This window comes from Ictidomys tridecemlineatus, chromosome 11, assembly GCF_052094955.1.
Source record: "Ictidomys tridecemlineatus isolate mIctTri1 chromosome 11, mIctTri1.hap1, whole genome shotgun sequence".
In the NCBI taxonomy this organism is placed as follows: Eukaryota; Metazoa; Chordata; class Mammalia; order Rodentia; family Sciuridae; genus Ictidomys; species Ictidomys tridecemlineatus.
In genome coordinates, this window is record NC_135487.1 from 73,334,072 (window position 1) to 73,361,401 (window position 27,330).

General features: G+C 39.6%; 1 protein-coding gene across 8 annotated transcripts in view; it reads left to right on the plus strand.

Annotated features, from left to right (window-relative positions):
* The window catches only part of Lrrc8d (leucine rich repeat containing 8 VRAC subunit D), a 112,636-nt gene that overhangs the window by 9,833 nt on the left and 75,473 nt on the right, over positions 1 to 27,330 (plus strand). For 4 of the 8 annotated variants that reach the window (XM_078026694.1, XM_078026690.1, XM_013359736.4 and 1 more), the window contains exon 2: positions 13,234 to 13,380. The gene's annotated coding sequence lies outside the window, so the exon portion shown is untranslated. Of the gene's footprint in view, positions 1 to 12,507; positions 12,585 to 12,846; positions 12,953 to 13,008; positions 13,122 to 13,233; positions 13,381 to 27,330 lie in introns of those variants that run through there. The other 4 variants (XM_040288971.2, XM_078026692.1, XM_078026691.1 and 1 more) reach the window with 4 other exon arrangements.

Below are 27,330 nucleotides of genomic sequence, written 5' to 3' on the forward strand. Positions count from 1 at the left end.
CACACTGGGGATTGAGCACAGGAGCACTGTACTTCTGCAATAGATCCCCACCCCTTTTTATTTTTTTTTCTGACAGAATCTCTCTAAGTTGCTCAATGTGGCCTTGAACTTGGCTGTACTCTTGCCTTAGCCTTCTGAATAACTGGGATTACAGGTGTGTGCCATTGCACCTGGCCCTTTAACTTAATTCTTTTTTTTTTTTTAAGTGCTGGTTTTTTTTTTTTAGTTGTAGTTGGACACAATACCTTGATTTCACTTATTTATTTTTATGTGGTGCTGAGGATCGAACCCAGGGTCTCACACATTCGAGGCGAGTGCTCTACTGCTGAGTCACAACCCCAGCCCCTAACTTAATTCTTTTGAAATAATTTTCTGTCATAAAAAAGTTCCTTTTTTGCTTAGTTCTAAATTATTTTCCATAAAATTGTACCTGGAACATTCTAAATGAAGAAGAAATTTTATTGCATCTGTAATCTTTGTTCTAACTAGAGAGAGAAATGAATAGTAGCTATATCCTTGAGGTCTCAGAAAATACAAACATTGCCTGAAGTGGGCTTCACATAAGATTATTTATGGCAGCTGGTAGTCAAGCTCAGGGCCTGGTAATCAGGAGGGAGTTGAGTGGGGGCTGGGCTGAAGTAGAAGATGGAGGTCCTGTCTATAGAGGGTCTGTTGAGCAGCTGGTTGTTGCCCTGTGGGAATATGGGCCAGATATTCTGATTTTTCATTGTCAGCCAAGAATCTAGATGATTATGTAAAATCTGATTTTAAAAGGTTGGCTAATTCAACATTTTAAATAAGAACTTCCTTTCGACTAAATAAAATAGCTCTGTGGGCTGGATACAGCCTGTGAGATTAGGCTTTTAAAGATAGATAGCCCTTTAGTGGCCAGATAAATGGAAGTATAGGATTTGAATAAAATCATACTACACTTTAAAAAGTCATCGTAGACTGAGCGGGGTGACTTGAGAGAGTGAGGGAGGAGAATCACAAGTTTGAGGTCAGCCTTAGCAATTTAGTTAGACCTTGCCTCAGAATAAAAAAGGGCTGGAGGTGTAGCTCAGTGGTAAAGTGCCTCTGGGTTCAATCCCCAGTCCTGGAAAAAAAAAAATGTCAATTTAAATAAATCAAATCAAAATTTGATTTGAGGGCTGGGATGTAGCTCAGCATTTGCCTAGAACTTGGGTGTGAGGCCTTGGGGTCAATCTGTAATACCACAGAAACAGAATAAAATTGGATTTGATTCTTTTGTGATTCCCTCCCATATACAAAAAGCAGAACAAAACCCCATATTTACAAATATGACAATTTCTGACCTTTTAAATTTGGAATGTTACATCTGGAGTGGATGCATTTGAAGAGTCTGTCCTCCCTGAGGAGTAATAGGTTCAGGGAGAAATAGGTAGGGAGTGAGGGCAAAGGGCACCAGAGAGATGGGCCCAGTGCTAGGGAGACAGGTAGGAGCCATCAGGAGTTGAGTGGAAATCAGCTCCTCAGGAGAAGATTTGCTCCTACCTTAAAATTGATTTAGGGGTAAATGGAGACAGAAGAGAGAGAGAGAGGAATAAGGAATCTTCACACAAGAAAGGGAAAATTGGGACTCTGGAATTTAGAATCCATGTAGTAAGGGCAAAGAGTACTATTCTTTTTCTATATAATAGTGCATTTGTGTTAATTTGTGTGGCTTCTGCAGAGGAGCATTGGAATGAAATGGAAGGGATAGGATTTGGGGCAGAAAGGAGAATATGGAGTGAGAATAAGAGAAGGGGTCCATAGAGCAGGCAATGCCAAAAAGTAAACCAAGAAAGCTGGAAAAGGTTTTCATGTGGAGAGTTTGTTATGTTAGAGTACAAACCAACCTCCACCCCAACAGAACTAAATGACACTATTGGTTGAGAGTCTGTTTACAGCGGTCCCCAAGGAAATGATGGTTCAGAACATCATTTTGTTCTGTTTGTGGAGGGCCGGTGTGCTCAGAACCATGGTCCAGCCCACATATTATGTCTTGTGTGACATAATGTCAGCGAGGCTGCATCTCTCTTGTTGAGTACACTGCTGGGGGAGCAATGTCCCATGAGTTTTAACCCCTCGCACCCGATGGCTGACCCTGTGCACAGGACACAGACTTGCCCCAGTCATTAGTTTTATCTGCTTTGGGAAAATCTTAAATGTGGTTGAAGTGTGATTTGTTATACATATGCCCTCTCTGAAAGAGAGGAGAGTGGTAGTATTTTAGCAGATTTCTGTATAGCTAAGCCTAGAATCCTAGTATAAGAGTATAACAGTTTTGAAAAAATATACATACATGTGCACAAACACATACATACATTTTTTCCCCTTTCCCCAACCATCGCAAGTACCTAGTCATTTTTTTTTTTTTTTAGGAATTTCAGCATCTTCTGGAAAAGTAGCCTTTGGTTCATCAGCAGGTTTTATCCAAGTCTGTAGGATAGACTTCATGCTGTGAGCTGAGCTGAGTTTTTCCCAAGAGGTATAACTAAATTTTTAACACTTTAGTTGCTTTTTGAAGAAATGCATTTAAAAATATGTCAGTACATTAGTTTATACAGTAAGGATCTTGTTTTTTTTTTTTTCCCCCTCATTATGGGAACTCATTTGTGGTATTGGGTAAAATGGTACAGGTTTCCTTGCACTGTTGAGAAGAAGGAAAATTCTTCAGATTCCATTAATTGGCCTTCCAGGGACTGTGGTCCATGGATGGAAATCCTGGAAGATCCTATCAGGAAGTGAAACTTAAAAATAATCTTTGGACTGTGTTTTGTACAGTATGAATTAGCAAGTTATATAAGAAATGTTCTTCAACTTTCTTATAAAGTATACTTAAAAAAGAACTCAATTCTAATGACTAATCTGGAAGTAATAACAGGAAATGCTTATGGAGTGCTCCCTCTGTGCCAGGCATGGCTTGAACCCTTTACATATGCATTAGCTCAAATTTTCTCCTCACAACAGTCCCATTCTGTAGAAGAGGAAACCAACGCTGGCTGTCCAGTCTGGCTGCTCCTCCCAAGTACGAAGAACAACCAAGTGATTCAAGGTCACATAGCTTGACGTGTAGTTAAGTGGCAGAGCTATGATTGGAACCCAAGCAGCCTTGGCTTCAGGATCTCTGCATTACTGGTCCTTGAATCCTCATAACTGTAATCACAAATTTGCTTTAGAAATTTCTTTTGCTTCCACATTACTTGAGTCTCAAAGTCAGCATCAAAGTTTGATTTACAAAAGAAAATTTTACTCCCTCTCTAATACTTTCTTCCCAAACCAATAAGCAAATAAAATTGTGGCAACAGTGTGCATCCTGGAACAGAGGGCTGATATAGGGACCTTTCTGGAACACTGCACTAAGATACTGGACTGATCCTTATGAAAGCTTTGTGAAAGCCTTGTGACAACCCTCATCCTTGGCACCAGGATGGTTTTCAAGAAGACAAAACCTGCCTTGTTTTACCTTTACCTTTACAAGTAGTGCATTTGGTGAGCTTCCAAGAGCGTGCTTTAAATTGCCATTTACAGTTGATACATTGCTGTGGGAGAGACCTGGGATTTGGAGCTTAGAGAACTTGAATTCTCGTCCTGGCTTCTCTTCTCAGTCTTGTTTGCATTTCTCAAGACTTGGGTTTCATGTCCTGAGATTGGGGGAGGGGATAATAACTGCAGTGTGATTGGTTCGGTGAGTATAAGGAGCTATTCTATTTGATAATATATTAATATTTTATTAACAACAAAAGCCACATGCATTAGGCACTAAGCTGACCAGCATGTCCTTTGTGTGTCTTGGAACACATTTCCCATGGGTGGGCAGGGAGGTAGATGGGTGGGATGGGTGGTGCTGGTCTGAACTCTCTTTCTTGCGCTTTTCTTACCTGTGTTATAGCATGGGCCATAGTGTGGGTGTCAATTCAATTTTTTGGCTGAAACTTCCTTTCCTTGTTTTTTCCCCCTCCTACTTTGGGCTTGCCTCCAATCTCCTGACAAAGTGCTATTTGTTGTAAGGGAGAAGCAGGCGATTCTCTGGGCAGCAACACTGGCTGCAGGGAGTTACTGTAGTTCAAAGCAGAAAGGCAGGCTGGAGTAGGAGGGACACTGACAGGGCTTGTTCCTTAGAATTTTGTACATTGATTTTTGAGGGAAAGAAAGGAACGTAGGAGATCACTTTTCAATAGAAATATTATGAAATGTCCTTCATTACAGAACAAAATTGAGTAAGGATAAAGGGCTTTTAAGATGTCACTGTTTATTACATTGAAATTAAAATGCTTGTGTTTTTTTTTTTTTTTTTTTCCGAAAAAGCAAACACTTCTTAAGCATCGACTGTGTCTGCAGTGCACTCCAGTAGGATGGGAAGCGGAAATTGTTAATAAATAATAACAACAACATTAGCAGTCCTGTTGGTGCATTTCAGGTGGTACACAGTGGGCCACTTCTCACGTCTTGTTCTCATCTTAATCTTGAAGATTGGTGTCATTAGTGTCCTGTTTCAAGGATTACAAATGGAGGCTCAGTGTGCCTAGGGTTAGAGGGCTAGTAAGTAACTGGAAGAACTAAACTTTGAGCCTGAGTCTGTCTCAACCACAGTACAGAAGATGAGTCTGATATGCCCCTGGTCTGAAGGCGTGGCCAGCACGTAAGCAGTGTGGGGTGATTCAGCACACTGTGCGGTATGTGCTACGTTCTCATGTGAACTAAACTGTTTGGACATTTTCTCAAAGGAAAGAGAGGCAGATTTTGACAAGAAAGACCGAAGATAACTTGATCAGAGCCTTGAAGGATGAGAAAAATGGTGGCAGAGAACTGGGGACAGTTGAGGGGACATTGGAGCAGCAAAGTATGCAGACCCAAAAGTAGGAAATGAATTTGGGAAATGTTGTGACAGACTGAGGGCTATAGGAGAAAGGAGGGGGGGGCCAGAGGAGCAGTTTGGGACAGAGTACAAAGGACCTAGCGTCCTGCTTAGGAATTTGGACTTCATTCCATTGCCTTTGAACAAAGGTTATTCCATTGGAAGTTCTTGAGAAAGGAAATAATTCATTCCGATCCGTGACTTCAGGGATTCTGGTCAGGGGTGGACAGTGGAGAAGGACATCTGCAGCAGGGGTTCCCTCACCTGAGGGTTTCTTGAATGTACAGATTCCAGGAGCACATCCTATGTCACTACTGGGGTGCTGCAGATCTTAGATAGGCCTGGGAAAGTGTATTTAAAAGCCCACAAATGTCTCTCTGTGAAGCCTGGGGAGGGAAGGGTTCCTGAGGGTATTAGGATATGGGGAGAAGAGTCTGGACTGAGTCTGATTTGGGGTCTGTCATTGTATGGATGCTTTTAGATCACGAGAGGGAGCCAATTATCAAACCTTGGTGAAATATCTACTTAGGTTTTATGGTTTGCTTTTTATTCCCCGTGAATAAACAGTAGTCTCAGAGCATTGTCATTTGACTGAAGTTTTTTATACCCATTTTCCCCTTCATGTCTAAAATGTAGTATGGCTGATCCTTATGCCTCTGTGCCTGTTTATGCCTCTTTTTTGTTTATTTAGAAGGAAATGGGATGTGTAAGATTTCATTGTTGGCTATCTTCCTTGACAGTCTCTCATAAAGCATGAGGTCTGGAGTCTGCTGCCTGGATTTTAATCCTGTTCTGCCACTTGCTAGCCATGGTACCATGGGAAAGTTAGTTCATTTTCTACAAAAGGAAGAAACAGTAGAGTTTACCCACTAGAGTTAGTTGTGAGGATGATTTGTATAACAGGCATAGAATGGTTTCTGGCACACAGTTGACATTCAGAAGGGAGTTGCTGCTCTGGTTGTGGTCAGTAATTCTGCAGATGCCCAGGGATCTTCCTTGCCTACACTGCTCGCACATAAAGAGCTTCACTTTAAAATGTAACCATGCAAATTGCTGTGGGGAGTAATAAGGATGACACATTAGGAAGCTTTGATTACTCAGTGTTCCTCTTTCCTTTCAGGGCTTTTTATTTTCTAGAAATGTGCTTTTCTCTCATAAACAAGCCTGGTAAGATGCAATGGGAGCCCATTACTGGGAAAGAACCTTTCCATACAGGTAGACCACAGAGGTATTAGTTGCTTTCTTTACTTTCTTAGGAGTTGCTTGATGCTCACTTGCACATTTCCTTGGACCCAGCCTGAATACAGACCCGCTTGTGTCAGATGTTTCCGTCCTGTCTTAGTTCCCATTTCTTGAGTTCTACTACTAACTTTTAAAAGTATGATTTTTTTTTTTTTTTTGCTGGAAAGATAAACACTTCTACCAAGGGAGCGGCTATTTCTCAACATTAAAGAAATTAGAAATTACAATTTATGCTTAGAAAAATAACGCTGGTCCAAGTTTGAGCTCCCTACTGTCCCCCTTCCCTGCCGCTCTTTATCCTGCCATGAGCTTGCAGAGCATTCTCATGACCTTCTGCCTGTGTGGCATATTTGTAGTGGGGCCAGATTATACATACACCACTGACTTGTTCAACTGACTTGGTCATCAGCCTTTGAGCCCCAGCCCCTTTTTTTCCTTTGGGTTTTGCTAACCAAGTCCTTTACTTGAAAGGAATATTATTTCCCATGGAACCTTATTTGTAACATTTGGATTAATGGGATCATACCTTGTGAAGTTCAGACTGTAGGTCCTAAAATTTTAAACATATCCAATTTGCTTTTGCTTAGTTCAGTCTTGGCATTTCAGGTCTAGAAGTGGTTTCCACCTAAGCCCTTCACTGCAAATTAAAGGGAACACAGAAATGCAACTGAACTTCGTGTTTTCCTTTACCTCTCTGTTAACAACTAAGTCCACTGGCTTGTCCTCATTTGCCCTTTTCATACCTCACAAATTAATGTTATGTGCAGATTTGATTATAACAGTGTGAATAATTTCTAAGTTACTTTCGAATGCAGATTGAGTACTCTTCCTTGTGGCTCTTTCTCCATCATACTAACAATGTATCCAGTGTTTTTCTTTCTAGTCTGCGAGAAACTACTGTGTGATTCTTGTAGCCACGTTTCGGTTGATTTAGCGATCCTGACTCCACAGGGCACTGTATCAACTGTTTCACCAAGATCAAAGTACATAGGGTTCGCTGCACTCCCTTCCGTTGCTAATTCAGTTGTGTGGTAGCCAGGCAATCCGGGAGCCTTGAAATCTAGGATTCTGGTCAAGGTGAGGAAGCAGCTCATCTTCCTGAATTTTCCATTCTGCATTCTTTTTTTTTTTTTTTTTTTTTTTTCAGTTCAGTAGTAAGTTTTCTGTCTAGTGTCCCTGTGACCAGTGAACATTAGATTTCTTAATGAACATTCGATTTATATATTCTTGCTATAAAAAGGAAAATATTAGAGCCTTTCACCTCACTTCTTTCTTTCAGCCACATCCATGGCACCATACCATATTCACTTCTACATTAAATAAAGCAAATCCCATTCAGGTTGTGGTTCTGTTGATTAAAAGTAGACTCTGGCCATCCAGGCCACCTGAGTACTGGGATTTACTAGCAGTGTAGCTTTTTAAATTTTTTTTATTTTTTTAAATAGTAGTGTAACTTTGGGCAAATCACTTAACATCTCTGTTTCCTGATCTATATTATCAAGATAACCTCATAGGGTTGTTGTCAGCAGTGAGTGAATTAATACCCATAATTTACCACATAATTGTATATTCATGAGGATTTCATGCATCCTAATCTTTTCACCAAAGATAGTTTAATAATAAATTAGATTTAAGTAATAGACAATTAAAATACAAAAGCTTCACAAAATGGTTGTATTCTACCTTTTTTGCAAAAAAAAATGGCGTAAAGTCTGTGATGATTATGCAGTGAAATATGGTACGTGTGAAGTGATTAGCATTTATGAATTAGGATTAGTTTAAAAAATGATGAATAAGCTTTCAAAAGTTCATAACAAAATATTTGGATTTTCCAGGCACTTTATTTTCCTTTCGTGCTATCTGCCATGACTGTTCCTCTGCAGAGCAAAGAAGGAGGCTAAAAAAATCAAACAATCCAGTTTTGCAACCTTAAATTAGTCATGAATTGTATTTTTTCTTTGTGACTGTTATATGGATAATAGAGAATTGATGTACTCAAGATGGTGACATGTGACTTATTCCCTATCAACTCCTATATTTTACTACTTCCAGATGTATGTCCTTACGTGTGTGTGTGTGTGTGTGTGTGTGCGCGCGTGTGTGTGCGTGTTAATTTTCTGGTATTAGAGATTGAATCCAAGTTCTCATACTGAACACATGTTCTACCACTCAGTGACACCCCCAGCCCTAAAGTCATTTTAAGAGCATTTTTTTTCTTAGAAATGAACATTAGATTTATTAAATTTGTTAGGACCAATTCTTTGAATTGCTACACTTTTAAATATACTATTTTAAAAAATAAAATTGACCAAATAGGATTAAAACAATTCTTTTTTTTTTAAAAAAACTTTTTTTTTTTTTGAGAGAGAATTTTAATATTTATTTTTTAGTTTTTGGCGGACACAACATCTTTGTTTGTATGTGGTGCTAAGGATCGAACCTGGGCCGCACGCATGCCAGGCGAGCGCGCTACCGCTTGAGCCACATCCCCAGCCCCCTAAAACAATTCTTTAAAGAAGAAGGCAGAGATAGGTACTGCAGAAGATGGGCAGACAAAAAAAAAAAAAAAAAAAAAAATGCCTTTAAAAGAGAAAGATCCTATTCAGTCCACACACTACACATGATCAGGGACATTTTGGCCACTCTTTTCTCTGTATACAGATATTTAGCCCAACTTTTGTGGTATCCTACTCTTCTTTCATGTTATACTCACATAATCACACAGTTCATCAGCCAGCATGGTCTACTTTCCATGCATAGTTGCATATTAGCTGAAAAATGAGAGGGGAAACTTAAAAGACATGTAGCACAGAATAATAAATCCTCAGCCAAAATGCACCCACTCATTCTTCTCCAATTAAAAGGAGGAAGAACAGACCAGAGTGGGTTTTAACTCTATTACCCATTGCTTTGAGAAAATCACTTCACATCTGTGAGCCCCCCTGCTTGTGCTGTTACATGGTGATAATGGCTTCTCCCTGTGAAGGCAGAACTCTGAGGCAGAGTGGGTGTAAGGCAGTAGGTTCCTGATGTGTGTGTCTGGAAGCTAAGGACTCTGAGGCCCTGAGCTTTTAGGGAGATGCTCTCTCGGCCCTCAGCCACCTTGGTGCTATGCTTTTTGTGGCTGCCTCTTCCAGGTTGTGCTGGGATGCTCTGAGCAGTGCTTTTCCTTTCAACTTGCTCAAAACCAGGAAACTGTGCCCAAGAGGGAGCCCAGGCCCTCGTGGTACAGGCAGATATTTTAAAAAGATGATTGGCAACCGTTGCTGCATGGGAAAAGGCACTTGCTCTGGCTCCCTGAAGATGGCTAATGATCCTGTTTGGGAAATGCCAGTCAAGCCAGCCAGTTGGCTCTGAGAAAAGCTTCCTTGAAAGCCATGGCCAAGGTTTTACAGAGACCAGGAGGTGAGCTTGAGTGCCAGAGACCTCCTTTCCAAAAAATCCTGTTGTGTGTGGGGCATTAGGTGATGGCCGAGACAGGAACATTATGCTGTGAAGCCTGCTAGTGCAGAGAGGCCATCTCTTAGGTAACCAGACAGATGGTTATCTTTCATTTTCTTGTTTGTAAAAATCTATAATAACCAGGAGTACATGTGATATTCACACAGAAATTTTGTGACATTTTTAACCTGCAAAGTAAGGTCTTCCTCTTTTAAGATGAAGAAAGATAAGCAGCATTGCTTGTGGAGATGAGTTGTATCATCTTATAACTTAATATGGAGCCTCTACAATGGCTTTCACAATGTTGCTATCTAAGTACCACGGATTGTGTTACTTAAGGAGTGGAGACTTTCAAAGAAATCTCCCAAATTCTTCCAAAATCACTTTTATTGTTCATAGCATCATTTGTGCCTTCCTGGGAGCATATTGCTTTCTTTCCTGATGAGATTATTATTTTAATTTTTTTTCTGCTCAGCAGCAGTAAGGAAGAAACGCTGTTCCACGAATCAAAGGAGGAGCAGGTTTGCCAGACCAAGGGGATGGATGATGTGGTGCTAAGGCCTTCTGGTTGTTGGGATTAGGAAACATCATGGACTGTGTTGTGCTTTCCAAACTATAAACTTTGGGATCCATATACAGGATGAATGCTAATAAATATTTTTTGATAAGGAAGAGGATTTTAGTTATGGAAAGCCTAAGAAGGAAATGGGGTTGTGTTCACCCACTTCAAGGGCAAGGGCCTTCAAGTACAGCAGGACCTGAGAAAGGGGCCAGAAAAATCATTTACTTGCATTTCTATCCTTCAAGCACTAAGCATAGAAATTATTTGTTATTCAAAACCTCCGGAGGGGTCTTAGCATCCTGTAAGGTCCTGTTGTGCCCCCATTTCCTTCTCTCAGTCCCTTGCTTACTATGGCCCTGTCAGTTCTTCATGTGTATTTTGTTACTTACTAAATTGTATAAACTTTGTATCAGAAAATTATCACTCAGCACAGTATGAGGACAAAATAGGAATGGTTTAGTATTGACTGTTTTTTACATAATGACTTTGAAGTTTTCAAAACTAAGGGAGATTTTAAAAAAATTTTAATTAGTCTAATCCGTCACAGAGACCTGAAGTTCTCAAAGACAGACAGAAACTCAGGATCTGCAGGTTAATTTAAACACATTACCTTTTAACTTTTCTTAAAAGAGTCTTATTTTTCTTCAGAGGTTTTCCTTCTGGACATTTAGAATTATAATGAGTAGCAGAAATGAAGGTAGGGATATCAAAAGATACTCTAAACTTCTAAAATAGAAGTTTATGTTTTTACAATATGATTGTTGGCAGAGCTTTTAAAATGAGCATGTTTTGAGCTAAATGCCCTCCTTCAAGCTGCCCCTCTCACTGGGTACTTTCTGGGAAAGGAATGGTAGCTCTTTGGGAAAAAGCATTAAGTTTGTGAAAAGACTTGAAGAACTGACAGGGCCTTGGTAAGCAAGGGACTGAGAGAAGGAAATGGGTGGCAGAGGAGTACCTTAAAGGATGCTGAGTTCCCTTAGGAAGTTTTGAATAACAAAAGTTGACGGAGAGAAATGCAAGTCACTGGTTTTTCTGGCCCCTTTGCTCAGGCCCTGCTTTACTTGAAGGCCTTGCCCTTGCAGTTCAACTGTGTGCTCCATAACTGGAGTCTGTGCTGCTTTTATTAGGGTGATGGGGAAGGGCAGGTGAGATGCAGTTCATCTCTCCTTATCTCTGAGCAAGGGTCTAGAGGTATTGCCGTTGTCAAGACTCCTATCCACCTTTTTATACAGGCTATTTCTTTGCCTGCTTTAGGAGGTCACTATAGCAGCATGCTACTCACAAGTCACCGTAAACCAAGTCCTAAGGCAAAAGCAAATGGAAAATGAGAAATTGCCAAGAGTTTTACTAGAAGTTGAAGCCATGTGTTTGTTTTTGTAAATAGCATATACCTTCTTAAAACAGCCTGTTAGGGGAAAAAAGTTTTTTTAGGGAACAAATATTAGCTGATTAGGTCCTGAACTGGATAGACTTTGTACCTTGACATGTGAGTGGCTGTCCCAGCACCTTTTGAACTTTTACCACCAAGTAATTCTGAAAAGGCTGACAGCCAATAATAGATAACCAAAAGAGCACAGTGTCCTCTGATTCAGTCATCAAGGTATCAATGGTGAAGAACCTAACTACCTCAACAGTGGTAGCTTGTAAATTGCAGGATCATTCTCAGGTGGAGGGGATCTCAGATAGTCTCTGTGCTTGACTTTTCCCCTAGAATTCACTATTGTTTTAGGTATTTAGAGTGTAGAGGAAATAGCCTTGATATTTTCCTTCACAAAGACCTGTACTTGATTCTCCATTTGATCACTTTCCAGCTGAGACATTGGGACAGTTACTTGACTTTTGTGAACTTATTTTCTCATTTGGGAACATGGGAATAGGATTTGTGTGAATCTCCTGAGAAATGCTTCTAGGCAAGAGGAGATTAAAATGAGATGTTGTCTAAGACTTGAATAGAAGCTTAATATGCATCAATTTCTGTTTCAAAGTTTAGCTTTTTACGTAGAATGAGTCATTCTTTATATTCTGTTCTCCATTTTGAGCTTAGAAACAAGGATGACTTTTCTTTAAGCCAACAATTTGATGATAAAAGGAGTTGTTTGTCAGACAGTCCTGTAAGTGCCTGTAACTTGATAGATTCTGGGTGCAAAGTCAGGCAGGTTACAAATTCCAACTCATGGGGCAGGCACCCTCTCTCTTTACACACAGCAGATTCTTAAACTATCATCTGTTTACATTTGTTTCATTTTTCAATGCTGGGCATTTACTATTTTTTAATACTACTCTGAAAATTCACTAAGTCAGAGTTCAGCAAATTGAAGGTAATCCTATAACTTTAGAATTTCTCTGTGATTCACACGCAGAGAAATACAGAATCTTTTTTTTTTTTTTGAAGAATGCACTCAGATTATGTTCCCTGAAGATTCAGTATATGTAAATGTTGGTGGATTGAGGATGAGGCTGTTCCGAGTAGAGACCCTAGTAAGTACTGGGTAATTGGTGGTCTCTCCCCACCCCTGACAACTCAGTTTGTGGTAGCGTGCACGCTTTCTCTTTTGAGTCAGCAGGGCACAAGACAAGTAATTTCCCATCCTGAAGCTTTCTCCCGCTTAGCTGTAGTGGATGTACTGGGATGTGGCTATTAACTTTTAAAATTTGCATAAATCCAGCCTTTCCGCTACGCTGGAAAGGCTGAGTCTTGTCTTTACACCTTCCCGGAGGTGATTCTTTTCAGCGGGCGAGGGCGGGGGGGGGGGTGGGGAGATGAGAAAAGGAGGAAAAGGAAGGCCGATTATTGGGGTGCCTACAGGGGTGCCCACCGGGAGGAGGCGCGGAGTCCACGGATGTAGGTACTCGTGGGGAGCGGAGAGGCCAGATGGGCTGGGGACGGAAGGGCTGTGCGCGGGGCAGTGGGCGCTAGGCGGCCGGCAGGGGGAGGCCGGCTGAGGTGGTGCTGGAGCCGGAGCCGGTGTGGCCGGGTCTGGCCGGCCGGCGCGGGAGAGGGCGGACCATGGCGAGGCGAGCAGCAGCTGGGGCCCCAGGTCTTCCCTCCGCACTGCTCTGCGTCCTTCCCTCCATGCTGCTAACCCTCGGATCTCTCGCTCTTTCTCTGCCCTGTGTTTTCAAACAGGAAGTGCACGGCTGTCTGTAACGTGCTGCCTGGTCCCAGGATGGAGGAGTGAAGTCCTGCCTCGCCGCGGTTCCAGCCTCCGGAGCCCGCCGAAGCCGAGTCCCCGGAGAGAGTACCCTGAGGGAGCAGGGTGACCTCCTGGTCCAGGTGCGCGGGGCCGGGCCAGGGTGGGGACCCCGTTGGGGGGAAGCGCCGGACTGGCCCTGCAGCCCCGGAGAGCCTTTGAGCCGGCTCTCCAGCTTGGCACTGCAGCTGCACTTGGGTGGATTTTCTTGATCGCCTGCCCCTTCTACAGCATTCTCATCCAAGGGTTTCTGCTAAACTCTCGATGCCACCGCCCAGGTGTGTCACACGGCTGGATGGCTTTGGGCATCGCTGAGCCAGAGCTAGAACCTGCGGGGGCGCTGTGCTAGGCAGGCGCTTTCCCTGCTGGGTTGCCCCAGGGCAGGGTTGCTCGGGTACTGCCTGTGGCCGCTTCCTAGTCCTCAGCAGCCCTGGCCGCACTTTCCTCCTCTGGCTGCTGCCTGGAGCAGCTGCTTTTTGTTCCTCACTACTGACCTGGGGTTGTCTACATAAATGTTCTGGGAGGCTTGAGACAGTAGGGGTGTTAATGAGGTTGGTGTGGGGGCAAGTGTAGGGACCTGGGGAGAAACAAAAGGATGAGTTGTGGGTGAAGAGTAGGTGGAAAGAGGAGTCTTTGTGTCCAGGCCCTGAAACTGAGGGTCCTGGTTTCTTGCTTTTTTATTTTGGAAGAGCCATGCCATCACTGGCTGAGAGAATTGGTGATGCAGACACACACCGGAAAGGTAGAGACCAGAAGTGAGGGAGAGCAGTGAGTTCGGAGGTGTTTAGTCTGGTGTCTGGCTTGTTAACTCCACTGTGGTTCCCACTGTGCTGAGACAGAGGGTGCTTTAGAAGTATGAACCACCCGTCTTCATTTATTAAATTCTGTTTGTCACCAAAGTAAAATTGAGAATGACTTTTCTCAAATTTATTAGGTGGATTATAATTTTATATCCATATCTCATTCCACCTTAGATGTTCATAGGAGAAGAAAACACTAGGGAAAGGTTGGTTTATGCTGCAGACTTTTTGCTTTTTTATTTCCCTGGCTGCTCTTCACTCTGCAGACTAAGTCAAATTGACTTCTCCTTCAGTGAAGTCCTGGCCTTATTATAATGCCTGTATTTTTCTACCTGGTGAAATACTAGTCTTGGGGAGGGAAACTAAGGGAGGGATGCTAGAGAAGATTCAGTTTGATGGCATGATTATATGAGGACAGATTAAGTGTTTGGACAATATGCAAGTCAATAACATTTTCTTAGGCTATTTATTTTGGAGAAAGTGATAAAAACAAGCGACTAGAGGGAGGAAAGTGAGACTTTGAAAAAGGGGATCTTTTTCTATAACAGGGAGAGTGTGTAATCACAGTAATACACATATCCACTCATTCACCTCATTGGGTGATCAAGCCTTCTCAAGAGGCAGGCTTAGTTGTAGAATTCATGATGTGCAATGTTTATTAAACCATTCTGATACTGAAAAAGTTATAATAAAATATATTTGCTATGTAATTAATTTGCTTTGAAATTAATTTTATCTTTTGTACTCAGGTAGACTGATACATTTATATTACCCCCTTCCCTTCCTTTGTTTCCGCATACATAGTATGGAGATAATTTGAATTATAAGATTCTGTTGTACCAATATTCCTTCAGAACTTTAATCTCTTTTAAGATGTAGCTGCTTTGAGCATTGTGATATGAGTAATTGGCATAATCATATTAGCAGTAAGTAGCCAAGACATAGTATAAAAACTGAAGCAGTTAATCTCATCCTTACTGAATAGGTAGGTAGACTTAAGTATGATTTAAATTGTTAGATGTCTGTATTATGTCTCTTGCCAAATACATCACAAGCTGACAAGTGAAAACAAGTCATCAAGAGAGTTTTTTGTTTTGTTCTGTTTTGTTTTGCAGTGCAGGGGGTTGAAGCAGAGCCTTGCACATGCTAGGGAAGCTCTCTACCACTAAGCTATATTCCCATCCAGCGCCAAGAGAAATTCTTTGATTTATATATTCATTCATTCATTCTAATTTGTTATACACAATGCAGAATGCAGTTCATTTCATATTACACATAGAGCACAAATTTTCAAGTCACTGGTTGTACACAAAGTATTTTCACACAATTCCGTCTTCATACATGTACTTAGGTCCAAGAGAAATTCTTGAAAGACCTTTATAGCCTTATTGTCTTGCCTCTGTCTTTATACCCAGGTATATTCCTTGTACTCTGGTTTATTAGTTTACTTAGGAACTTTCTTCAGCATCTGTCACTCTTCTCTAAGATACAGTAGGATGGTTTCTTTGACCCTCCAAACCTGTTCCCTCTTTAGGAACAGGATCTACTCCCACTTTATTAGGATTTAAATTCAGGAATAGTAATACAGGCCTTTAAATTGTTATAGTAATAGGCCTTTAAATTGTCATATTCTATTTGCAGAGTGTATTTTCTATATCTTGTTTACAGTTGGTAAGAGAGTAGTAAAACAGAATTCATTTACTTTTACTCTAGTTTATGGAGAGATTCCCCCATGTCCAGGTCTTTTCCCATTCCTCTCTTCTTGGCTTTGGCCCAGAGCTTTGGGTTTTGTTGTTTTTTGACTTGCATGCTTGTCATTTACACCTTCTCTACATCTGTGTCTAGATTTAAATGTGTTTGCGTCAGTGTGATTTGTATTCTGTTGCCAAAGTTCTAATGGTATATTTTCATTTACAGATATACCATTTTTGGGGTGTGTGTGTGGTAGTGTCTTTTGTGGTGTCTCAGTGAGCAAGTATCTTTTTGTGGATACTTTAACATTTTAGAATTAACAAAAAATATCATTGATTTACCCCTTTTATAATAGGTGATATATATGGCTCTTCTCATATTCCACCAACACCGCTACCATACATATCCACTACTTTCCTGCCCCAGTACAGGATAACCAACTAAGAAATTCACATTACTGGGAAGTGTGAGCAAATCCACATGACTTTAAGTTATATAGTAAATATTTTTGTAATATTGCCTCTATAGAAATAGATTTATTTTCTTGTCTTTGCAGTACTTAAAGTTGAGGCTCTCTTTAGTTATAATTTTAATTTTGCATTTTAAAGAATATAAATTAAAATTGGGTATATTTTCACTGGAAAATGCTGAATAAAGTATTTATTTTCTCTTCAATAATTGGAGTATCTTTAGTGGTCTGTAATTCCTCCTCTATAATATTGTGTCAAAAATGTAAAGGGTAGGAGAAGATAGGAAAGGGAGGTAAAATGAGGGCTCTTTCTTTTATATGGTAGGAGTGAAATGATTTCATGTATGTTTCCTTAATACACAACACACTGGCCGTTTCTGTCTCTCCTGGGGAGTTTCAATGGCTTATGAAGTAGCTGCGTGTCTCTTCCAACAGAGAGGCTAAGAATTAAAGGGTAACTAGCTTTGATGTTAAATGCCAAGGAAAAGTAAATGGTCAAGAGAGAACGAGGAGTGGAAATAAAATCAAGTTAAGCTTTTCCTTTTTTCAAAACCTTCTTTTTTCTTCATGTATATTATAAAATAAAAATTACCATCTCAGTCAGAAATTGTAAGCAGTTTTTAAACTATGAAGCAATATTTCTCAGCCCTTGAAAACTGAGAAAATGTATAATACTAAAAGATTTTAAAGCTCTTGTCTTTAGAGTTTTACTTTTTATCTCTGAGGACTGCAAATATTTTATAGAAAAGCTACTTAATACCACTCTACTGGGTATATGTTAGTGATAATAGCATTTTCTGCATTTGTAAGTAGTAGTGCATGTCCACGTGAGATGGGTTCTGTATCCAGACTTCTCCCAGTACCTCCAGTCCACAGGTTGCAAATCAGGGCCAAAATAAAACAACTGCTCCAGACCAGAAATGCTGATTGGTGATTAACATATATAGTATGTTACCCTTCCGATCATAAACACTTCCAGGTGAAATTTTTCCACTTTATTGTACATTAAATGAGTGGTATGTGAAGTTCTGACTTTGGATCTAATCTTTTTTCCAGGCTAATTGTTTTTCATGGTCAACTTTGCAATCTTTTCAGTTACTCAATCATGGATAACAGGATTTCTTCTAAGAACATTTCTGTGAACATCCTTTCCTTGTGTTTGCCAGGACTCTGACACCAATCTCAGAATCACCAGTGTCATAGCAGTTACCACATCCTTGTATTTGTTTCCCAGAAGCTCAGAGAAGCTTCCCACCTTTAACCTTGATAGTTGCAGTAAGTATGTGGAAGGGAAGATATATTGTTTGTCCCTGTTCTGCGGTGGGAAAAAACATAGTTCATATGGAGCCGGTCTCTGGTTTTTACACCTACTGTTAAAACTGTTCAGTCTGTATTCTGCTTAAGATGGGTTAATCAGAGCAACAGAATAGTTCTTTTATCTGGTAAAAAAGAAAAAAAATGACTTCCTATTTTTCTTATTTGTCAGACTTTTATGTGGATTATGTTTAATTTTCTTGATATTGTGCAGGGTGGGTTATAACCTTGTTTTATGTGAAGACACCGAGGCAGGCAGAGATGACTTACTCAAGTCTCAGGGACAAGGCCTTGATTCATGCCCAGATATGTGCCACCCCCAAGCTTAACATTTCCTTTGCTGTGTTTCCTGTGTCCTGTATCCTTAGCCTAATGTATGAAAAGAAGTGATCTTGGTTTAGTCTTATCTACCTTTTCAGCAAAGGTTAACTTAATCCCATAGAGAAAATGCAGATGTTAGGAACATTAAAGAGTCAACTTTTTAAAAAATTTGTTCTTTTTAGATGTACATGACAGAAGAATGAGTTTTGACATATGGAGTATAATATAATTATTCCCATTCTTACAGTTGTACATGATGTGGAGTTACACTGGTTGTTTATTCATATATGAGCACAGGAAAAAGTCAAAAATAGTAAATATTTTTGACTTTCATGTGATATATTTTCATTTTTTTCCCGAAGAAATTTAGGTGTATGGAATTTATTACCCCTCATGAGAGATTCTTGAGATAGTTGCCTACATGCATAATTAATTGCTGGATTATAGAATATATGCATACTAATTTCACTAGGAATTGTTGGCAAGTTTATACTTCCACCAATATTGCATAATGATTTTTTTTTTATTCACAAATTTCCTGGTATTACCAACTGGATAGATGCTAATTGTACCTCATAGTTTTTTTTTATTTTTTAAATTTTGTTTAATTTGTTCTCAGTTTAATTTTGCTTTTTTCAGATTATTGGTGCAGTTGAGAGATATTTTCATTTATTCAGTTTTCCTTTTCTGTGAATTGTCTTCATATCTTTATTCCCCCACTTTTCTGTTGGCACTCCTGCCTTTATTGCAAGAAGTTTCTGGAGAGTTTTTGTGGAGTTCCCTGGCTAATCTAGATATTAATTCTTTGTTGTCTTTAGATATTACGAATACTTGCTTCTGGTATGTCACTTCTCTGATAACTTTGTCTGGGGTGCCTTTCAGTAACAACAAAAATCTTTAGCTTTAATGGAGTTGATTCCATTAAAAACATTCTTTTTCTTTTTTTCTTTTTTCTTTTTTTTCTTTTTGGCAGTGCTGGGATGGGACCTAGGGCTTCACTGCTGTACCACTGAGCCACATCCTCAACCCTGAACTCAACAGTTTTTAATATTACTGTGGTCTGTGCATTTTGAGTCATTTAAGTCATTCCCTGTGACTGGTCTCACTTTCTTTCATTAACTTTATAGGTTTAATCTTAACCTTTATCTTGTAAAATTATTTGGGATTTGAGTATCTCAAATTTCAAATAAATAGTACAAGTACTATTCCAATTTTTAATCTTAAGAAACTGGTCATATTTTGAGTCATTTTCCCAGTATTGTCAAATAATTCATTCTTTATAGATTTTTAGTGCTACTGTTAGCATGTAAGTGGTATGTTGTTCAGTTGATTTGTTTGTGTGCTCCTGGGCGTTTGATACACTGCCATATTAATAAATATTATAAATAATGGTATATTAAGGTATAAATTTTATAAATTTACAGATATATTTATATAATTTTTAGCATGATTTCATATTACATGTACCATTTATATACAAATCCTATTAACATGATTGAGATACTAATGTATATTAAAAAGTTCAAAAATGTTTAAATTGGGGAAGTTTTTTCTGGGGGGTGGGTGTCGGGTACTGGGGATTGAACTGAGGAGCACTCAGCCACTGAACCACATCCCCAGTCCTATTTTTTTTTTGTATTTTATTTAGAGACAGGGTCTCACTGACTTGTTTAGCGCCTTGCTTTTTGCTGAGGCTGGCTTTAAACTTTCCATCCTCCTGTCTCAGCCTCCTAAGCCACTAGGATTACAGGAGGTTGCCACTGAGTCTGGCTTAGTGTTAAGTTTTGTGTTTTATGTTTTTTTGTTTTGTGATGCTGGGGATAGGACCCCCCCCCTTTTTTTTTCTTTTTCTGTTTTGTTTTTTAGTGGTTATGGCTCCTCTTCACACATAGTTCTCTATGTAGGGCAGTGTTGTCTCACTTCAAAGACTTCACTTTCTTTTTTCAGTGCTCCATATGGGCTTATATAGCTATGGGTACATTCTGGGTATGGCTTTGAATGAATGTTTTATGAGGTGTGGAGCTCTAATACGTGGGTGCATACTCTTGAAAGCCTGTTAATTATAAATGTCTTTTTATTATTGGGAAAGCTTCATCAGTTTCAGCCTAGTTTTGTCCAAGTGTACTTTGCTCCAATTTGTTCTCAGTTCACTGGGTCTCATTCTTCCTCCTGTCTCCACTGAATGCGATGTTACTTTATTTGATACTAGGTATTTGCATGCCTGTGCAAAGTACAATGTATATAACATGACTTTTTATCAAAATAAATTAGAAATCACTATGAGAAACCAATTACAGTCTCAAAATAGATGGCATGACAAGATTTGTGTAGGCCAAAGATGTTACCCTTAGCTATCAGTTTTAGGATCATGTGACTGATAGACTGTATTTTTATTTCTTCTTTTATCTGCTTTATAGATATAGGAGAGAGTTTTAGTGTTTTTCATTAACTACTGAGATTTACTTGCATTAAATTAAGTATGATAAAATTATAATGTAGAAATGTTGCAGAGTCCAAAATCTGCTTATGCAGGTAAGATCGATACCTTTGGGCTATGGAAATTGTTCTGTTTGTGCTTTAGATACAGTTTAGTAGGTATTCACCTGAGTTTGATTATAACAGCCTAAGCTAGTGATTTGATTGAACTTAAATACTTATTAAGGACTTTGTAGCATGGATGTTTACCAGTTCTCATCCAGATCTTCTGTGCTACTCTAACTAGCTGTGAGATCCACCTGTCCTACCAACTTCCTCTCTTATTCAACTCTTCTACTATAATTGACAGCCAAACTACTTATCCAAATTGTTAAATCTTAGTTTCTCCTACCTCCTGTGTCCCAGGCATTGTTTTAAGTTCAGAGGATACAAAGTAAGGTGGCTGACCTCAGAAAATACAGGCATAAACCATTAACTGGAATTTAGAATACAAGACATTTTCCAGAAATATATTCTGATAAGCAGTAAAGAGTGGGACACAAAGGAAAGAATGATATGTTCTTATTTGTGTGGAGAGAATTCCTAAAGTAGGTGATATTAGTGCCGTTAAAGGGTTAGGATTATTTACCAAGTTAAGCAGAAGAAAATAGCCCAGATAGAATAAACAGCTCAGATTCAAAGCCCGAAAGAGCTCAGTGTGTGAGAAACATGGAGTATGAGTGATTGGATCAGAGAGGTTGTGGTGCAGAGAGAAGAAGTTGGAGGCACCTCTGGGTTTGAATTCTTGGTCCACACCTGCATCTGGGACCATGTGTTACACTTCTGGAAATGTGAACTTTATCCTTACAGCATTGTGGCTTCATCAGAGGTAAAATAAATGCTCAAATCATTGTCTTAAGATATGTGGAAAAGCTGAGAACAAATTGGAGCAAAGTACACTTGGACAAAACTAGGCTGAAACTGATGAAGCTTTCCCAATAGCAGGGAAGTCCAGGGTCAGCCCCAATAATCTAGGCAGAATTAATGAGGACCAAAACCGAAGCTTCAGTTGTGAAAAAGGATAGGAGAGGATGGACTTAAGAGATGTTTAGGAGAAAGAATTGGCTCCTAACTACATAGAAAGTGGGAGAAGAATAAGAGGAAAGAAGAAGTAGGATGACTGCTGGGTTTTCTGGTTGGAAGATTCACTGTCTAAGGGTGTAGCTAGTGAGGATAAAAACTTAAAAGGAACAAGATTGGAGAGAATAGTGGGTCCAACTTGAGGTGAAGTTTGGGCATCTGTGGGGTATTCTGTTGAGTTTCAGAAGTCTGGGTCTCAGGAGAGAAAGTCAGGTTTAGATGTGAGTTGGGAAGTGACTGAGAGTCCTGAATGTGGTTGAGAAAAACTAAAGGATCAAAGACTTTGATCTTTGTAGGGACCGCTAAAGGATCAAAGACTGAGCAGACACATGGAGAGGAGTTAGCAAGAATCAAGAAAATCTAGAAATAAAAATAATATTCAACACCCTATATTTTAAATTTTGTTCCCATATTTTATGTCGTCATTCCTCCCTGAAGTAATCATTGTTACTGTCTTTTACGGACCCAGTATCTAAAGCTCAAGTAAGCAACTTACCAAGTCACCCAGGTAGAAGTAAATAGTGAGCAACTGCCACATTTGTCAGAGGACTCGGAGAGGTCAGTTAGAGCGAAGAAAATAAAGGACATTGGATTTGGCAATCAGGTATTCAGTTGGTAGTTAAGTGAGGTCTAAAGTCTAAAGCTGGATTGTTGGGTGATGAAAGTAGGAGATGAGAAGGGGGATCAGAGAGTGTGTACGTTTACGCATGTGCATGTTTGTGAAGAGAGATTGGTGTGTTGGGTGAGATGGTGACTGGACCTTACACTTTGGTTGAAAAGAGTGAAGAGGAGGTGACCACAGGTAGAAGAGGGAATAACTAATAGAGGACGTTTTAGAAAGATAAGGAGGCCAGGTTCAGGAGCACAGACATGCTCAAAAGGGGTTGTCTCAGGAATTGGGACATTTACTCCTTTGGAACGGTTGAGGAGAAAGAGTCTGCCTGACTATAGATGAGGGTACAGATAGTGAGTGGGAAGGAAGTTGCAAGAGTTCATATCCTGAAGGCTGGGTGTTCTCAGTAAAGGTGGAGATGAAATGAGCTGAGGATGAGGTAGGTGCCTTGAGGAGGCTGCTGAAAGTAACAGTTAACTTAGGAAAAAAGAGGCTGCAGATGGAGGATGAGAGTTGTGCAAAGCTGAGGGCCCCTTGGAGCTCTGTCAGTGGGAATAGATGTTGATGGTGGATTTTTTTTTCCTGCTTGATAGAGTAATGTGGTTAATATGAATGAACTTTTAAAATAGAACACACAGGCCTTGCCTGAAACATCAAGTTTAAGTCAGCAATTCAAGGAAGCTTAAAGATCTGGAGGGAAGGGAGGAGAAGGAGGACAGAGGAACAGGAGGTTGAACATTAGAAAACTTGAGTTCTAGTCTTAGGAAGGTGATCTAATCTTTTGGGCCTCAGTTTTCCCATGTTTCAATGGAAAAAAATTACACTTCGTGTCCTTTCAAGTCTCCTATAGCTCTCAGAACTTCTGTGAGATGTGTATATCATTAGACAAAAAGAGTGCATAAAAAAGATGAGCTAGATTGCTATCATTTATTTCCCAGGGGTTCTTCCGATAGCAGCTCTTGGGTCAGTTTCAGCTGTCAGATAATGGTGCCCAGGTGGATGCTTTGTGGCTGCATGTGGCAGTTGGAGAGAGGTCAGAAAAGGAGACAGACAGGAGTGGGAAGCTGTGGTAAGAGCTGCACTTGAGGTGAATGAGTAGATCTGCCCTGCGCCCCACCTGCTGTGTGTCATGTGGTTCCCTGATAACACTGGTCACAGGTGACATTTTGTAAGGGAGGGGATAGTTTTACTTTCATCTTGGTCTTGTTTTCCTCTCACTGGGCTCCATTTCCCCTCTCCATTTAAAGTGTGCTGTTGTGGAAGATAATTGACCTATTGCAGAAGCCTGAGTATGTTCAGCACCTTCCTTAAATCACACACCTAGAGTTTCTTTGCCCATAGAGAAATCAGAAAAGTTGGCAAGACTTCCTCTCTCTGTTGAGTTGGGTCTGCTCTGCTCCTTTAGAGGGTGTACTCTTCAAGCTGTTTAACCATTTACTGCTCTTCAAAGAATAGGAATAACACTTTAAAAACCCCAGAGGTGTGGCTGGCATTAAAAGGTAAATCCAGGTCAGGTTAAGTGGCTCCAGAGATCCCTGTAATAATTTAACAAGCCTAGGCAGGTGAAAGGGCACTCTTTTAAACGGTGAGCCTCGAATCTTTGTCCATACTCTCACAGATTCTGGAGAAGCCTCAGCATTTCCTTTTTCCCTCATTCCGCTATTATACAACTTAATGCTTGGAAAAATTTTCACAGGAAGTAACAGGGTGTCATAATTTTTGTGAGACATTTTCTACAGAATTCACCCTCTTCCGTCTGAGAATACTATTCTCTGAAAGTCTTAATTTCTCCACATAATTTGATATTCTTCAAAGTAAAACATAGTTTAAAAATTAAAACCCTTTAAACTTGAAGTTAAAATGTAGTCTATAAATGTGTTCTTCCATTTCCTGAGAAACAACAGGAAGGATTTGCTTTCTCAAAATAAACGAAGTACCCTGACTATGAACTCAGAGCAGTAGAGATCAAAGATTCCAGCATGATCACATAATGGGAATTTTTCAGTCATTTTTTCTAACCCAGAAAACCAAGTCTAATGTAGTTTTGTTGTTGTTGTTTTGGGTATTAGGCATCAGAAAGTATATGTACAACTCAGAAATGCACCTTGAGCATATTTAAAATGGACTTAGCATAAATGTTGGCTATTTAGTCTTAAATTCCAAGAATCTGCAAGGTGTATTTGATTTGTATGAACATGAAGCAATGGAAAATACCCTTCTTGAGCATTAAATTTAGGAAGAACAGAGGACAACCAACTGATTTCCTACATCCATTCACCATCTAAACTTTAAATTCACTAGTTCAGTAAATTATTTCATAGCTGTGCTAGTAGGAGAAGTTTAGCAGCTGAGACACTGAACTGCATTGAAAATAGAAGCTGTTACAGGAATTCTGTTGGGGTGTGTGTGTGTGTGTGTGTGTGTGTGTGTATAGAAATGTGCACATTAATATTCATCTATTTCTAGAAACATGATAGGAGAGCCTGTTTTAAAGAAAGGAAGTCAATTCTGTTATAGTTGGCAGATTCATATTTGTAAGGAACAGGCAAGATGAGGGAGAAATACATGCATTCATTTTTCATCTGTCATTAATTTGTGCCAAACAATATGTGATTCTTTTTTTTTCCCAAATGGTGTAAAATAGGTCAACATTTTGAAATATTGGACAGTGTTTATGTTGGGAAGATTCTGAATACATTGAGAACTTTTAGAATTTCTTGTTAGAATAATTTTTTTTTTTTTAACTAGTCTTTCAAGAAAAGGTAGGGAGCTGGGAGTGTAGCTCAGTGGTAGAGTATATGCTTAGCATGCATGAAGCCCTGTGTTTGATCCTCATCAGAAGAGGGATGGGGGTAGGGGAACAAGGAGAGAAAGAGGGGAAGGAAGGGAAGAGGGAAGGGAGATTAAAGGCAAGAGAGCAGATCTCAATGCAGTGTAAGCATGAAGTTTAGGATCTGTGTCTTTCTCAGTCCCTTTATTTTAACCTAAGTCTTCATATTCAAAGTGGGTCTCCAGTACACATCACATATTTGAGTCTTTTTATCCTGCCCAACAGTCTGTGCTTTTGGTTGATGTATTTAGATGATTTGTATTTGAAGTGACTTGATATAAATGAATTAATATCTACTGTGTTTGTAGTTGTTTTCTGTTTATTTATTGCATTTGTTCTTTGTTTCCATTCCCACACCCCCATCTTCTTCTGCCTTCTGTGATTTTTAAGTGAATAGTTTATATAATTTCATTTTATCTCAGCATACCAATTATACTTACTTTAAAAAAAGTTTTAGCTCAGTGGTTATCTCAAATGTATGAAACCCTGGGTTCAATCCCCAGCACCAAAATAAAAAAAGCCAAAAAACAAACTTTTAATGGTTGCCCCAGAGTTTTCAGCTGATTTCAGTTTTTCAAAGGAAAAAAAAATAGTAATGTTTGTATATATATATTGCATAGAAAAAAATTGGAAGTATGTACACCAAGATATTAAGGGTGGTTATCAATGATTGGTAGAATAATAGCTGATTTTTGCTTTATGTTTTTATAGTCTTCTGTATTATCTGATTTTAAAAATGTAAGTATTATCTGATTTTAAAAGCAGGCCTTACTTTTATAATCAGAAACAACAGAGCTCTTTTCGTTTTGAAAAAGAACCAAGAGGCAGATTACAGCAAAACAAACTGAAAATGTCCTCTGAATCTAAACTTTACACCCTGATTCTTTCTAACTTGGAGTAAGCACATAGTCTCTCAACAGCCTGCAATCCCCGGCAGGGAAGAGAGATTTGGCTGCTTTGCACCTTCCACTGGAAAGACTGTCAACCCTCTCCTATTCTTCTGAGCATACAGAGCAGTGAATCCTGACAGTGACCTGGGAAACAGTTCACTCTGGGCTTGGCATAAAACTTGTTAATACAGAGTGCTTCAAACCCCTCTGTCTTCATAACTAAGGTTTTCCCTCATGTGGAACTTCTTTATGTTTCTTCAATATCTTTCAAAAAACTAATGAACAGAAGAAGAACACTTGAAAACTAGTGTAAAGTAAAGCTTTTAAACAACTTGTGGTAGGTTTTGTTTTGCTGTTCTTTGTGGCAGGGTGGAGAGGAGATGCTGGGGGAGATGAGAACAATTGGTGAAGAGATGCTTCATGTGCGGCTGTTGGTCCAGCTCAATATTGAGGCACCTGGGCCTCTTGTAGGCTACAAGAAAAAATTACCTTTACTGTTTTTGCCATGTGACTTATATCTTTTGAATTTATTTGGGTTTACATTGTGTTTGAATGAGGTTTTGCATGACTGTGAGCAGAATACTCAACAAGAACAACTAAGAGTAGTTTATTTGGGGCTCACAGTTTTAGAGGTCTCAGTCCATAAATGACTGACTCCATTGCTGTGGGCCCAAGGTGACACAGCACATGGCAGAAGGACATGGCAGAGAAAAGACGCTCAGCTCATAAAGGATTCAGGAGGGGGTGTCAGTCAGGCCCCAAGGTATGCCCACGTGACCCACCTCCTCCAAGCACAACCCACCTGCCTACTGTTACCACCCAGTTAGTCCATTCAAACTAGGATGGATTGATTAGAGTATAGCTGTCACTATCTAGATAATTATTTTACCTCTGAATATTCCTGTTAACACAGTGATTTTTAGGGGCTGCCTCATATCTAAACATTGACATGGTATAAACCAAACCCAAACGAAGGTTTAAGAAAGTAGAAAACCAGTTAAATAGTGTTTTTGATTTTTTTAAAAATACGGTTTTAGGGCTGGGGATGTGGCTCAAGCGGTAGCGCGCTCGCCTGGCATGCGTGTGGCCCGGGTTCAATCCTCAGTACCACATACCAACAAAGATGTGTCGGCCGAGAACTAAAAAATAAATATTAAAAATTCATTCTCTCTCTCTCTCTCTCTCTCTCTCTCTCTCTCTCTCTCTCCCCTCTCTCACTCTCTCTTAAAAAAATACGGTTTTAGTACTAAGTAACTTCCATTGTGTTATCAAGAAAGTCATAAATTTTATAAATACTAGATTGTTAGCCTGTAAAATTAGGACTATTATGTTTTGCTGCTTGCCTGTGGCATTGAAATAAACAAATTACAAATGACTTTAAGTCTTCTGAAAGAAAGGAGTCTATAAAAGCAAATGCCTTTTTCTTCCTGTATTTCTAGATGGAAAATTATAGATCTCCATTTTAATGTATTTTATTATTGGAGCAAGGGCGTTTCACTGATGCTAAGCGATGAGTAATAGTCATTCTTTTTTTGTTGTTAATTTTTTT